Source organism: Lemur catta, chromosome 10 (genome assembly GCF_020740605.2).
Source record: "Lemur catta isolate mLemCat1 chromosome 10, mLemCat1.pri, whole genome shotgun sequence".
NCBI lineage: Eukaryota > Metazoa > Chordata > Mammalia > Primates > Lemuridae > Lemur > Lemur catta.
Window position 1 is genome coordinate 36,666,495 of NC_059137.1, and position 12,496 is coordinate 36,678,990.

Genomic DNA, 12,496 nt, shown 5'->3' on the forward strand with positions numbered 1-12,496 from the left:
AGGAGGGCCTCACACATCACAATTCTTTCCCATCGTACAAACCAGTCTAAGTCTCCCTGAGGCTGGATACAACTGGTCTGGAAGCAAAGAACATGCCTGCTCCAAACTAGCCTGCCTTCTCAGGTGTCACTGCCAGAGACAGGCTGGGTCAGGATGAGCAGGCGTTGACCTTATCTTCCAATATCAAAAATCACAGACACAGGGTACAAAGGATAGGTGGGGACAATGCAGGAGTCAGCTTGGGACTATTTTCCTTTTCTACCACTAAGGAAAGCCAGAAGCAACATGAAGAGCTGACAAGTGGTCACACAGCTGGGATTTGTTTAATGAGGAAAATAGTTTGTTCTGATGGCTAAAAAAAGTCTTTTCTCCCCCTGCAGAATTATGCCCTCCCTAAACTACTGTGAGACTATATGCAGCAGAGAATGATGGGCAATGGGAGAGGATCCTGCTCCTTCCCTCAGCAGCATGCCACCCTAGGGGAGTGAGGAGCCTGGCAGAGATGTGCTGACTTTACTGATGTGCTAAGACATAGTTGCTTTACCACCTAAATCGGACCTGACAAGCTGCAAGGCAGGCCCTAAGGAGTCACAAATTGCTGACAAATCTCAGTCCTACAATCAGGTCAAGCACTATCCCTCATTAGCAAAAACTTGAACATACAGAGCTAATAAACTGCTCAGGACTGCCCTGCTAACCAGTTAGCTTTTCAGCCTGTACCTCTAAAGGGTGTGGCCCCATATCCATTTCAGGATCAAATGATTAAAACCTTGTAATCAAGCAACCTGTATGTCTATTGCCCTCTCACATAAATCTGGTCTAAAAGTCACAGCTCCCAGATTTATGGCTGATGCAGGTCCTAAACTAGTATCTGCCTGTACATATCCCAGTCCAATCTACAGAGTGCACTGGTCCTACCTCAATCTCCGTACCCAAAGGAAGACAAGGAGCCATGTGCCGAGGATTCTGTAAAGGGAATCCAAAGTTTGAAATGTTACGGAGAAGTGAACCTCTTGTACTAAAAGGTGACTAACTGACTTAATATTGATCAAATATCCCCTTCAGTTCTTTGTGGCTTGTTCTAAGATGTATATTAGGGCAAATCCCAATCTGGAGAATTCTCTCGGCTTAGGACCACTTCTATAAATGTGTAGAAGTATGTCCCCAGCCAGCACATGAGTCTCAAGTGTCTTGAGAGTCAATGAAGGGACTCCAAAGAGGTAGGTTTTTCCTACAAGATTCTCCATGTATTCAAAAATATCTGACATGAGGTATTGAGTTATAGGAAACTAGCTAATATATAAAAGGGAAGAGAAGGCTGAAGGGAGACCCATCCTTAGATGGGGATTTCTAACAGAGTAACAGGATGCAGGGTGAAGAAAAAGGGAAGCACTCAGCTAGAGTCAGGAGAGAATGCTAGACTTAGCCTAGAAAGCAAGGAATGCTGAGAACAAGCCTAATGTTGGTGTTGGCATTCATGTTTACAGCCCTAGGCTGCCAGCTCACCCATAATTCCATGCAGAGATGACTTCTCTACTCAGACACAGGATCCTTGGAAACCATAAATACTAACTCTTTACCCAGTGACCAAATCCCCTGCAAAATCCTTTGTCCCTTTTGCACATAGTCACCAAGTCTAATCTATTTTACCTTCTTACCTATCAAATGTCTCCTCTACAACCTTTAGTCCAGGCTTGTTTCTCACCTGAACTATTGCAAAATATTCATCCTTCCTAGTCTCCTTCCAGAACCACCTCCCTCTCACTCCTCCTTACCCTTGATCCATTATACACAATTTGCTAGGGGGATATTTCTAAGATATAAATAGACTTTTTCATTCATTTTCTTAATCCTTCATTGAGTGTGCCCAAGAAAAAGTCCAAGTTACTTAACATATTATCAAATTCTTTCTTGACCTGTCAATGTCTAGAGGGATATAATAGCTTCCCAGTACCCTAAGTTTGGTCAAACCAAACCCCTTGCACTCACTTAATGTGCCATCCCATCCTTTCTGTTCCCAGATGGTCCTGTCTAGAGTAAACATCAGACAGTAACGATCAGGATGGCAAGGAGGTAGAAACCTTATCAAGTGCTTTCGGAGAAAACATGACTCAGAGCCAGAACAGTAAAAACTACTCTTGTACCTATTATGGGCTGAATTGTCTGAATGTCTGTGTTCCCCCCAAATTCCTATGTTAAAATCCTAACTCCCAAGGTGATGATATTAGGAGGTGGGCCTTCTGGGAGGTAATTAGGTCATGAGGGCAGAGTCCTAACAAATGGGATTAGAGGCCTGACAAAACAGGTCCAAGGGAGCTCTTTCACCCCTTCCACCACATAAGGACACAGCAAGAAGATGCCACCTGTGAACCAGTATGCAAGCCCTCACCAGACTCCCAGTCTGCTGGTGCCTTGATCTGGAACTTCCCAGCATCTAGAACTATGAGAAATAAATGTCTGTTGTCTATAAATTACATAGTTTATGGTATCTTGTTATAGCAACCCAAACAGACATAGACAAATTGTGTTCCACCAAAATTCTTATGTTGAAGTCCTAATCCCTAGCAGCTCAGAATGTGACCTTATTTGGAGACAGAGTTTTTAAAGAAGCAAACATGTTAACATGAGGTCATTAAGGTGAGCCCTAATCCAGTGTGACATAAAAGGGGAAATGTGGACACAGACATACACACAGAGGGAAGACCATGTGAAGAAAAATAGGGAGAATATAGCCATCTATAAGCCAAAGAGAGGACTGCAACAGATCCTTCCCTGGCAGCCCTGAGAAGGAACTAGTCCTGCCAATACCTTCATTTCTTGATTTTAGACTTCTAGCTTCCAGAACTGTGAGACAAGAAATTTCTGTTGTTTAAACCACCCAGTCTGAGGTACTTTGTTATGGCAGCCCTAGCAAGCTAATATAGTACCTTTCAAAATTACTAATTCTACAAAAAAGTATTTTACAAAATAATAAATGAACACCTTTTAAGTACCTAGGTGTTGTACCAGGCATGAAGAAAAGATATGATCCTTGCCCTTAGGGAGTTCATAGCCTAACAGGGGAAACATCACAGCATGGGGCACTGTTATACCCTTGTTATATATTCTCAGGGGGAGGAGTATTAGATTTTGTGCTTGGGTGACTGGTAGTGCCATTTACTGAGAAAGAACATATAGAAGAGGTGTTGGAGGAGAAAGAATAGATGATGAGTAGTTCCAACACATTGCATGAGGTGCCTATGAACATTCAGGTGATGGTATCTATAGGCAGCTGGATATAAAATCTGGAGCTCATGAAGGAGGACTGAGGTAGAGACAGTAATTTGGGATTTCATTCAGGTGACAGTATCTATAGGCAGCTGGATATAAAATCTGGAGCTCATGAAGGAGGACTGAGGTAGAGACAGTAATTTGGGATTTATCACTTACGGCTTAGGACATGGCTAAGATTATCTAGAGAAGAGAATGAAGTGGAAAACAGAGCTTGGGAACCATCAAGTTTTAAGGGGCAAGCAGAGAAAGAGAAATGCTATGAAGGAAACAAAGTTTCCTTTTAGAACCGTCAAAGTAAGAAAGGGCTTGGAGGGAAACATATCAAAAAAGCCAAGAAATAAGAGAGTTTTAGGAAGAAAGCAGTCAACAGTTTTTATCTCACCTGTCACGAAGAAATTCTCCAGGAGGTTAGTTTCCAATTAGAATTCCCTTCCTAACTTGTCTACTTTGGCTACTTCTTTCTGTATGTCCTCAGATGTGGACTGAATAAACACATTTCCTTAGAATGCTTGAAGATGACAACCAGCAAAGGGAAGGAGAAGCCTCAGGAACAGGCTACAAGTTACCTCTTCCCTTTGGCTTCAAGAAGTCTTATTTCATGTACTAATACTATACACTTCAGGATGTGTGCCTGTTTTGGAATTGGTAGTAAATCTTAGCTGCACTGTCTACAGAATACAACATGCTACTTGCAAGGAGCTATGGATCTCCTTAATGACATATGCTTGTAAACACAGGAAGTAAGATATCCTTTGATTTCCATCTTTATAAGCTGTTATTTTTGGGACATTTCCAAGATACTTAATAACAATTGCTAACTTAGCATCCTCTGGGAATTCCTCTGACAAGAATTCTCTGACTATGCTAATCTAAAGGGCTTGCTCCCTACTTTAAAGTCCTATGGCAGCTATTTTCTGTTAACAGTGTTAATCATTCTTTTTGCAATTAATTACTTATGGCCTTGTAATACTATTTAATATTGTAAGCATTCATTCCACAAAACTTTGCCAAGTGTCGACTAAGTATCAGGAGCTATGCTAGGAACTGGTAATCAGTTCCTGACCTCAAGTGCAATCTAGCAAACGAGTTAAAGCATGCAAGGAAAATGCAAGTAGAAAGCAGAAGTAACAAGAAAATATGCGGCCAGGAACAGGACCTCTGAGGCCCTGAAATATGTTTTTCTACCTACATGTACTAGGCATATTACGCAGAGAAGATGCCCCAGATGAAGTCTACTCTTAACACCTAAGACTTCAGACTCAAACGCCTACATGGCCTTTTAGCCTGATAAGCCAGGCTGGGCCCAAACCACTTCTTTAACAGAAAAATCAATTCAAAAGAAAGGTCAGGCAGTCTGCAACTTAACCCCTTGCCCCTGGGCCCATATTCTTGACATCTGAATTTCTCCTAGTGCAAGAGGAGGTACAAAAACAATTATCAGAGGCGCAAGCAGTTTTTTCAACCTGCCTTTTCACTCCTTTTCACAGCCCAACTGACAGAGCTCCTGCCTCCAGCATAAAAACCCAATTAGAAGTCCCTATTCTTTGGGCCTGGAGTGAGAGGGCAGCCTTCAGCAACTCCTAAAGGTTAGAGTGAGTGGCTAACATGTATCATAAGAGACACAGATAAAATGTATGAGAATTTGAGAGACAAAAATATTTCTAGCTTTAGAAATGTGGCTTGGATGGGAATCAGGGAAGTCTCCATGAAGGGGGTGATACGTGGGCTTGATCCGAAGGATGAATAATATCTGGGTATGTGGGAACTAAAGAGAAGTAAGGGCATTCAAGGTAGAGGATACAAGATGGGTAATGATACAAAAGGGAGAAAAAGGAAGGTATGTTGTTAGAAGGGAAAGAAATTAACATTTACTGAATGGTAACATGCCAGACCCTGCTCAACATGTATGATTTTATCAAACCCTTATCCATCTACTGAGGTTGGTATAATATCCAATCAGAGATGGGAAAACTAGGTTTCCAAAAGGCAAGGTGACTTTCCTAAGCCTAAGGTTACACAGGTAGTGAGTGGTGGAGCCATATATCAAACTCAGGCTCTGGCTGATTCCAAAGCCCAAGTTCTTCAACTGCACCATGTAGCCTCTGGGTTGAAAAAGGTTAGAAAAGTAGATCGGGCCAAGTCATGGGAGGTCACAGATGCCAGGCTAAAAAGTTAAGACTATAATTTAACTACCTATGGAAAGAAAAATTAATGTTTTTTTGAGGAGAAACTTCCATTCATTTATTCACTTATTTATTCATTCACACACTCACTCAACATCTGTAAAGAGCTTGCTGGGTGCCAGGCATCAGGGATATAAAGTTAGACATTGTCCCTATTCTGTATTGTAATGCTAGTTTTCATTTAGCTCTTATTTAAACTTTTTATTAAATTATTATATACATATAGAAAAGTACACAAATCAAAAAGGCAGTTTTATATCAATGTAAACAGAATCTAGATCAAGAAACAATATCACCAGAACTCCAGAAGCCCCACCCCACCCGCCACATCTAATCACTACCAATTCTATCCCCCGCAGGTAATCACTATCTGGATGTCTAACACCACAGATTACTTTTGCCTGTTTTTGAACTTAATGTAAAAGGGATCATATGTCATACCTTCTTTTAAGAAATATATAATCTTGAAGGCAAATGCTCACATTAATTCTAGGACAATATGATTAACATCAGAGTTAATTATATATGAACTACTATAGAAAGAAAAATGAGGATCTAATTTTACCTGGGGAAAGGCTTCAAAGAATGTGACATCTAAGTTGAGCCCTGAGCTTAAATGGTAGCCATGACTAGTGCTCTGTTTCAGGAAGATAAATCTGGCAGTGATATATACAATGAATTCCAAGAAAAATAAATAAAAGCCAGGAAACCACTGGAAGGCTAATACTATAGCCTAAGCAATAAAGAGGACCTGAGCACAAGGGGAAACAGAGAAAAAGAGACTGATAAAAGAAACTGCAGAGGAAAAAAAAAAAAAGGATCTGGCAAACGATCCAAGTGGGAGGCAAGAGTGAAGGAAGAATAAAAAGTGGCACCATGATTTTGAGTGGGCGACTAGCAGAATGATGGTGACTTTAACACAAATAGAGAACAAAGGAAGAGGAATAGACCCAAGAGGGAAGTTTTAAACATTGAGAAATTATGGTGAAAATAACAAGTAGATAACTAGACATGAAAGATAGAACCTAAGGAAAAAAGGAAGGTTTAGAAGTATAGATTGGGGAACATCTGCTCACAAAGCCTAGTTGTAAGTCTAATGGCTGCCTAGCACAGAAGGTAGGACCACACACAGTACCTGCCATACAATAGCTGCTCAAGTAAAGATTCTTGATTAGAGGCTGAAGGGATGCAGATGTGAGATTAAAAGAGACGCCTGATGCCAGGTGTGGTAGCATGCATTTGCAGTCCCAGTTACTTGGGAGGCTGTGTCGGGAGGATCACTGGAGCTCAGGAGTTCGAGGCTGTAGTGTGTGGTGATCATGCCTGTGAATAGCAACTGCACTCCAGCCTGGGCAACATAGTGAGACCCATCTCAAAAAAAAAAAAAAAAGAAAAAAAAGAAAGATGCGTGAAGGGAAGTCTGTAGAAAGAAAAGACAGAGACAGAAGCTAGGCAAAGTGAGAAAGGAACGAAGAGAATCCTGAGAATCTAAGAATGATGGAAGACAAGAAAATAGGAAATTATAAGAGGTAAGGAATTTAAAAAGCATTATGAAATGCTGCAGAGAAAATGAGAATGAAGACTGAGGAAAAAGTGCCTGAGAGGGAAAAAAGTATTTAAATATTTAACTGTTAATTATTTCTATCTCCCTTAAGGCCTGTAAGCTCCTGGAAGATAGGAAAATGGCCTACAAATAGCTCCAATAGTATCCAGTGGTACTCACTTATTAGGGGCTTGATTTAAAATGGAATAATTATATTAGTTGCTTTCTTTCTTTTTTTTTTTTTAATTTCATCTCTTCATGGGGGTACAAAAGCTCAGGTTATATACATTGTCCGTGTCCCGCCCATCCCCCTGAGTCAGAGCCTCAGGCGTGTCCATTCTCCAGACAGTGCGCCTGGCATTCACCATGTAGTCATACCTCCATCCTCCCCCACCTCCCCGAGTCAGCACCTTCAAGCATGACCATTCCCCAAACGGTGCGCAACGCACTCATCATGTAGGCATACATCCATCCCCTCCCCCAACCCCCCGTCTCAGTCTGATATCCAATTGGTATCCTTCCCCGATGTGCATTTAGGTGATGATCAGGAAAACCAATTTTCTGGTGAGTACATGTGATGCTTGTTTTTCCATTCTTTGGATACTTCACTTAATATAATGGGTTCCATCTCTTTCGAGGAGAACCAAAGAGATGTGGTATCATCGTTATTTCTTATAGCTGAGTAATACTCCATGGTATACATATACCACAGTTTACTAATCCATTCGTGGATTGATGGGCACTTGGGTTGTTTCCACATCTTTGCGATTGTGAATTGTGCTGCTATAAACATTCGGGTACAGGTGTCTTTGTTATAGAATGACTTTTGTTCTTCTGGGTAGATGCCCAATAACGGGATTGCTGGATCGAATGGTAGGTCTACTTGAATCTGTTTAAGGTATCTCCATAATGCTTTCCACAGGAGTTGCACTAGTTTGCATTCCCACCAGCAGTGTATGAGTATTCCTGTCTCTCCGCATCCACACCAACATGGGTTGTTTTGGGATTTTTTGATAAAGGCCATTCTCACCGGAGTTAAGTGGTATCTCATTGTGGTTTTGATTTGCATTTCCCTGATGATTAGGGATGTTGAGCATTTTTTCATATGTTTGTTAGCTGCTTTCTTTTGGATAACTCTGGCAAAGTATTTTCTCTCACAGAGAAACAGAGTTCTTTCCCAGGCAGTACTGAATGTCCTCACTGATGGTCAACTTAGCAGCAGGGGTCAGAGGTGTGGTAGAGTGAGGAGCGCTGTTTTGCTTGTTATTTGGAAGTAATTTTGTACAAGAATCTCATTTACTCCACAAGAGTTAACTAAGTAACTCCCTTTATTGATATTATGCCCAGAAACTACCACTAGCTGGAGCTAAGGCCAGCTGCCAGTATCTGTTACCTCCTTTAACTCTAGATAGGTTAATGATATCATGGCATCCCTTGGAGATTTTCTGATGTGTTCCTCAGAAACCAAAGCCAAGTCCAACCCTTCAAACAAGCTGCTTCAAATCCCAGTCCCAGGTGTAACATCCTATGATTCACAAGGCTCAGTCACAGCCTGGAGCCACACCTAAGGTTTATAGAAGACCAAGAACTGATAAACATCCAGATCCAGGCCATTAACATGTCCAGAGTATCTCAGGTGTATGGGGAGGGGAGACCATGCATTGCTCCTGATGAGTACATAGAAGCTGCTCTTTCAAGGTGTTTTCATAGTGCACATGAGGTCAGCCTTTGACTCCTCCCCTAGACTTTATAGGGCTAAGCACTCTATTGACTTCTTTCTCCAAGGTCCCAGAGAAGCACCAGTGTACTAGATAGTCTCATCTGAGTCATCCATACAGAAAATTATGCCAGGAATCCTGTTGCCACCAGGAAGACTGGGAGCCTGGATCCTTATAAAAGCCTAAAGTCCTATGACATCGTTCTTGCCACGTTAGCCATCAGAAGCAGCTTCACTGGGTTCCCACTTAGTAGCAAAGACTCCAGCTATGGTCAACAACATCTTTGGCAGGTCATGCATCAGCCTCAAGCCTAGGCTAGGAAAGTCATGACAAAGCCCTGAAAACCAACAGTTCTGGGAAGTACCAGGAGGCTAGCTAGAGACTCTCAAGAAATACTTTACACTCAAAAATGCATTTTTCTATTATCTCACCAAAACCCTGTGAGAGGGAATGGTTATTATCCCTGACTTTATAACTGAGGAGACTGAGAAACAGGAAATTAGAAATGATTTGCCCAAGTTCTCTCAGATTTTAAGGGTGAGCAAACGCAAGGACCCAGTTCTTTCTATTTCTAGTCATCCCTAAATTTTGTTTGTAATAGGTAACAGTAAACTGACACAAAAGACCCTGGATATCATGAATGGACTCTGCATATACCAGTCTGGAATCCACATTTCCCACCAACTGGACCTTAGGAAACAAAGACTCACCGGTGAGAAACACTGAAGCTTCCGTGCCACCTCCTTCCCCCTTCTGCCTTGGGAGGTATAATAGTTTGCTAGGTCTGCCAAAACAAAGTAGCATAAACTGGGCAGCTTAAACAACAGAAATTTATTTTCTCACAATGCTGGAGGCTGGAAATCTAAGATCAAGATGTCAACAGGGTTGGCTTCTTCTGAGGCCTCTTTCTTAGCTTATAGATGGTCATCTTCTCTCTGTCTTCACATGGTCTTTCCTCTGTCTGTGCCCTCAACTCCTCCTCTTACAAGGGCTGCAGTCACAATGGATTAGAACCCACCCATATAACCTCAGTTTATATTAATTACCTGATTAAAGGCCCTATCTCCAAATACTGTCATATTCTAAGATACTGGCGGTTAGGACTTCAACATATGAATTTTTGGGTGGGGGGGGGCACAATTTAGCCCAAAAGAGGAGAAAAAGGTGAAATCAAGATCTTAGTGGCATCAGGAATTTAAAAGGCAGGGGAAGAAAGGGGATAATTCAGAACCAGAAGCCAGGCACTCTGCTGTCTTTCTTTCCTTTGTAGGAAGCCTTTGGAATGGAGTGGAAAGGACACCTCAGCTGATGACTTTGGAGAAAGAACTAGGCCAGTCTCAACTCTCATCCTTGATCTGGTGTGCTGCCTAACAGAACTAGAGCAATGGAACAAAGTGAGTCCTCCTGGAAATTCTGCTACGTTCAGTGTGGATGGAGGTGGGAGTGGTGCAGGGACTTTGTTCATGTTTAAAAGATTAAAGCTAACTTCCTAAAGAAATCACTATTGTTATCTACTCAGCTTAATCTTTTGAATTTTTTCTACCCAAGACTTTAGTTTTTACCAAAACAGTTAAATTCCAAAGCCTGAGCTAGATGTGTATATTAGAGAAACAGAAAAAGAGGGACTGAGACTATCAGGATATAGCAGGAACTGGCAGCTCAGGAGCATGCCTTCATTACTGACCAACTGGGCAAGCTACTTCCACACCCTATAAAAAACAGTTCCTCCTTGTTGCTTCAGAGGCCCAGCTGGTGTTGCCAATTTTCCCAGAGATAGACAAGAGAAAGAGGAGAAAAGGGTTGCAAGTTAGAGCACAATTAAAGCAAAATGTGGCAAATTCAAGAGAGTTCCAAAGAACTTAAAAAGGAATAGGGCTGGGAGGAAATATTTGCAAATTATGTTTGATAAGGAACTTCTAACCTTCTATCCAAAATATATAAAGAACTCTTACAACTCAACCACAAAAAGACAAATAACCCAATTTAAAAATAGGGAATGGGTTTGAATAGACATTATGGTAGTTCCCCCTAATCCACCGTTTCACTTTCTGTGGTTTCAGTTACCCACAGTACAGTACAATAAGGTATTTTGAGAGAGAGACCACAATCACATACCTTTTATGACAGTATACTGTTATAATTGTTCTATTATTGTTGTTGTTAATTTCTTACTATGCTAAAAGTTTACAAATTCAACTTTATCATATGTATGTATAGAAAAAAACAGTATATATTGGGTTTGGTACTATCTGTAGTTTTAGGCCTCCACTGTGGCCTCTGGGAATGTACCCCCCCTCCCTGAATAAGAGGGGACTACTGTACTCCAGAGATATAAAAAATGACCAATAAGCACATGAAAAGATACTCAACATCATTAGTCATTAGGGAAATGCAAGTCAAAACTACAAGATACCAGTTCATACCACTAAGATGGCTATAACAAAAAAGACAGTAAATGTTGGCAAAGACGGGGAGAAAATGAACCCTCATACATTGTTGATGGGAAAGTAAAATAATAGCACAATCACTTTAGAAAACAGTCTGGCAGTCTCTCAAAGTGTTAAACGAAGTTACCATATAACCCAGCAATGCCATTCCTAGGTGCATACCCAAAAAACATGAAAATGTATGTCTATACAAAAACATATACATGAATAGTCATAACTGCATTATTCAAAATAACCAAGAAGTGCTGATACATGCTATAACATGCATGAATCTTAAAAACATTATGCTAAGTAAAAGAAGGCAGACATAATAGGCCACACATGGTTAGGAATCCATTTATATGAAATGTCCAGACTAGAAAAAACTATAGAAACAGAAAGTAAATTAGTAGTGGCTAGAGGAATAACTGCTTAATGGGGTGGGATTTCCTTTTGAGGTGATGGAAATGTTCTGGAATTAGGTGGTGGAATTGGTTGTAAAACCTAGTAAATATACTAAAAACCACTTAATTATACCCTTTAAACTGGTGAATTTTATGTTATGTGAATTATATCTCAATAAAAAATATTTGTTAATTAAAAAAAAGGAAGACTCCTTTCTCAAGCCACTGAGGGGAAGTGTTGTAAAAGCAAGACTGGATGAGAAAGCTGGAAGAGTACAAGGCCTGGTATCTTTGTCCCCATTTCACTTAGAATAGCAAAAGGAAGTGGAAGCAAGCTTTGTATGAGGAGAGGGAGGAACTATGGATAGCTGGTAAAAGATGAAATTTGGAAATTTTTTTTTTTTTTAATTTTCAACCAAAGTGAGCATGGGCAAGTACAGCCATGACCTGTCCTTTTCTAGAGATTTTTTAGGCAGGAAAACTGACCTTATTCCCCTTCACAATTTAACTGCCCAGAATACAAAAGGATACGCTTCCCTGCTCTACATGCTTTTCATTCATCTTGTCAACAGATTTTTTTTTTTTTTTTTTGAGACAGAGTCTCACTCTGTTGCCCAGGCTAGAGTGCCGTGGCGTCAGCCTAGCTCACAGCAACCGCAAACTCCTGGGCTCAAGCGATCCTCCTGCCTCAGCCTCCCAAGTAGCTGGGACTACAGGCATGTGCCACCATGCCCGGCTAATTTTTTCTATATATATTTTTAGCTGTCCATATAATTTCTTTCTATTTTTAGTAGAGACGGGGTCTTGCTCTTGCTCAGGCTGGTCTCAAACTCCTGAGCTCAAACAATCCGCCTGCCTCGGTCTCCCAGAGTGCTAGGATTATAGGCGTGAGCCACCGCACCCAGCCAACAGATATTTATGGTGTGTCTTTTATGTGCACAACAGGAAA

General features: G+C 41.0%; 1 protein-coding gene across 8 annotated transcripts in view; it reads right to left on the minus strand.

Moving 5' to 3' along the window:
• Positions 1–12,496, minus strand: part of UNC13B (unc-13 homolog B) — a 191,700-nt gene that overhangs the window by 62,450 nt on the left and 116,754 nt on the right. The window lies entirely within an intron of this gene.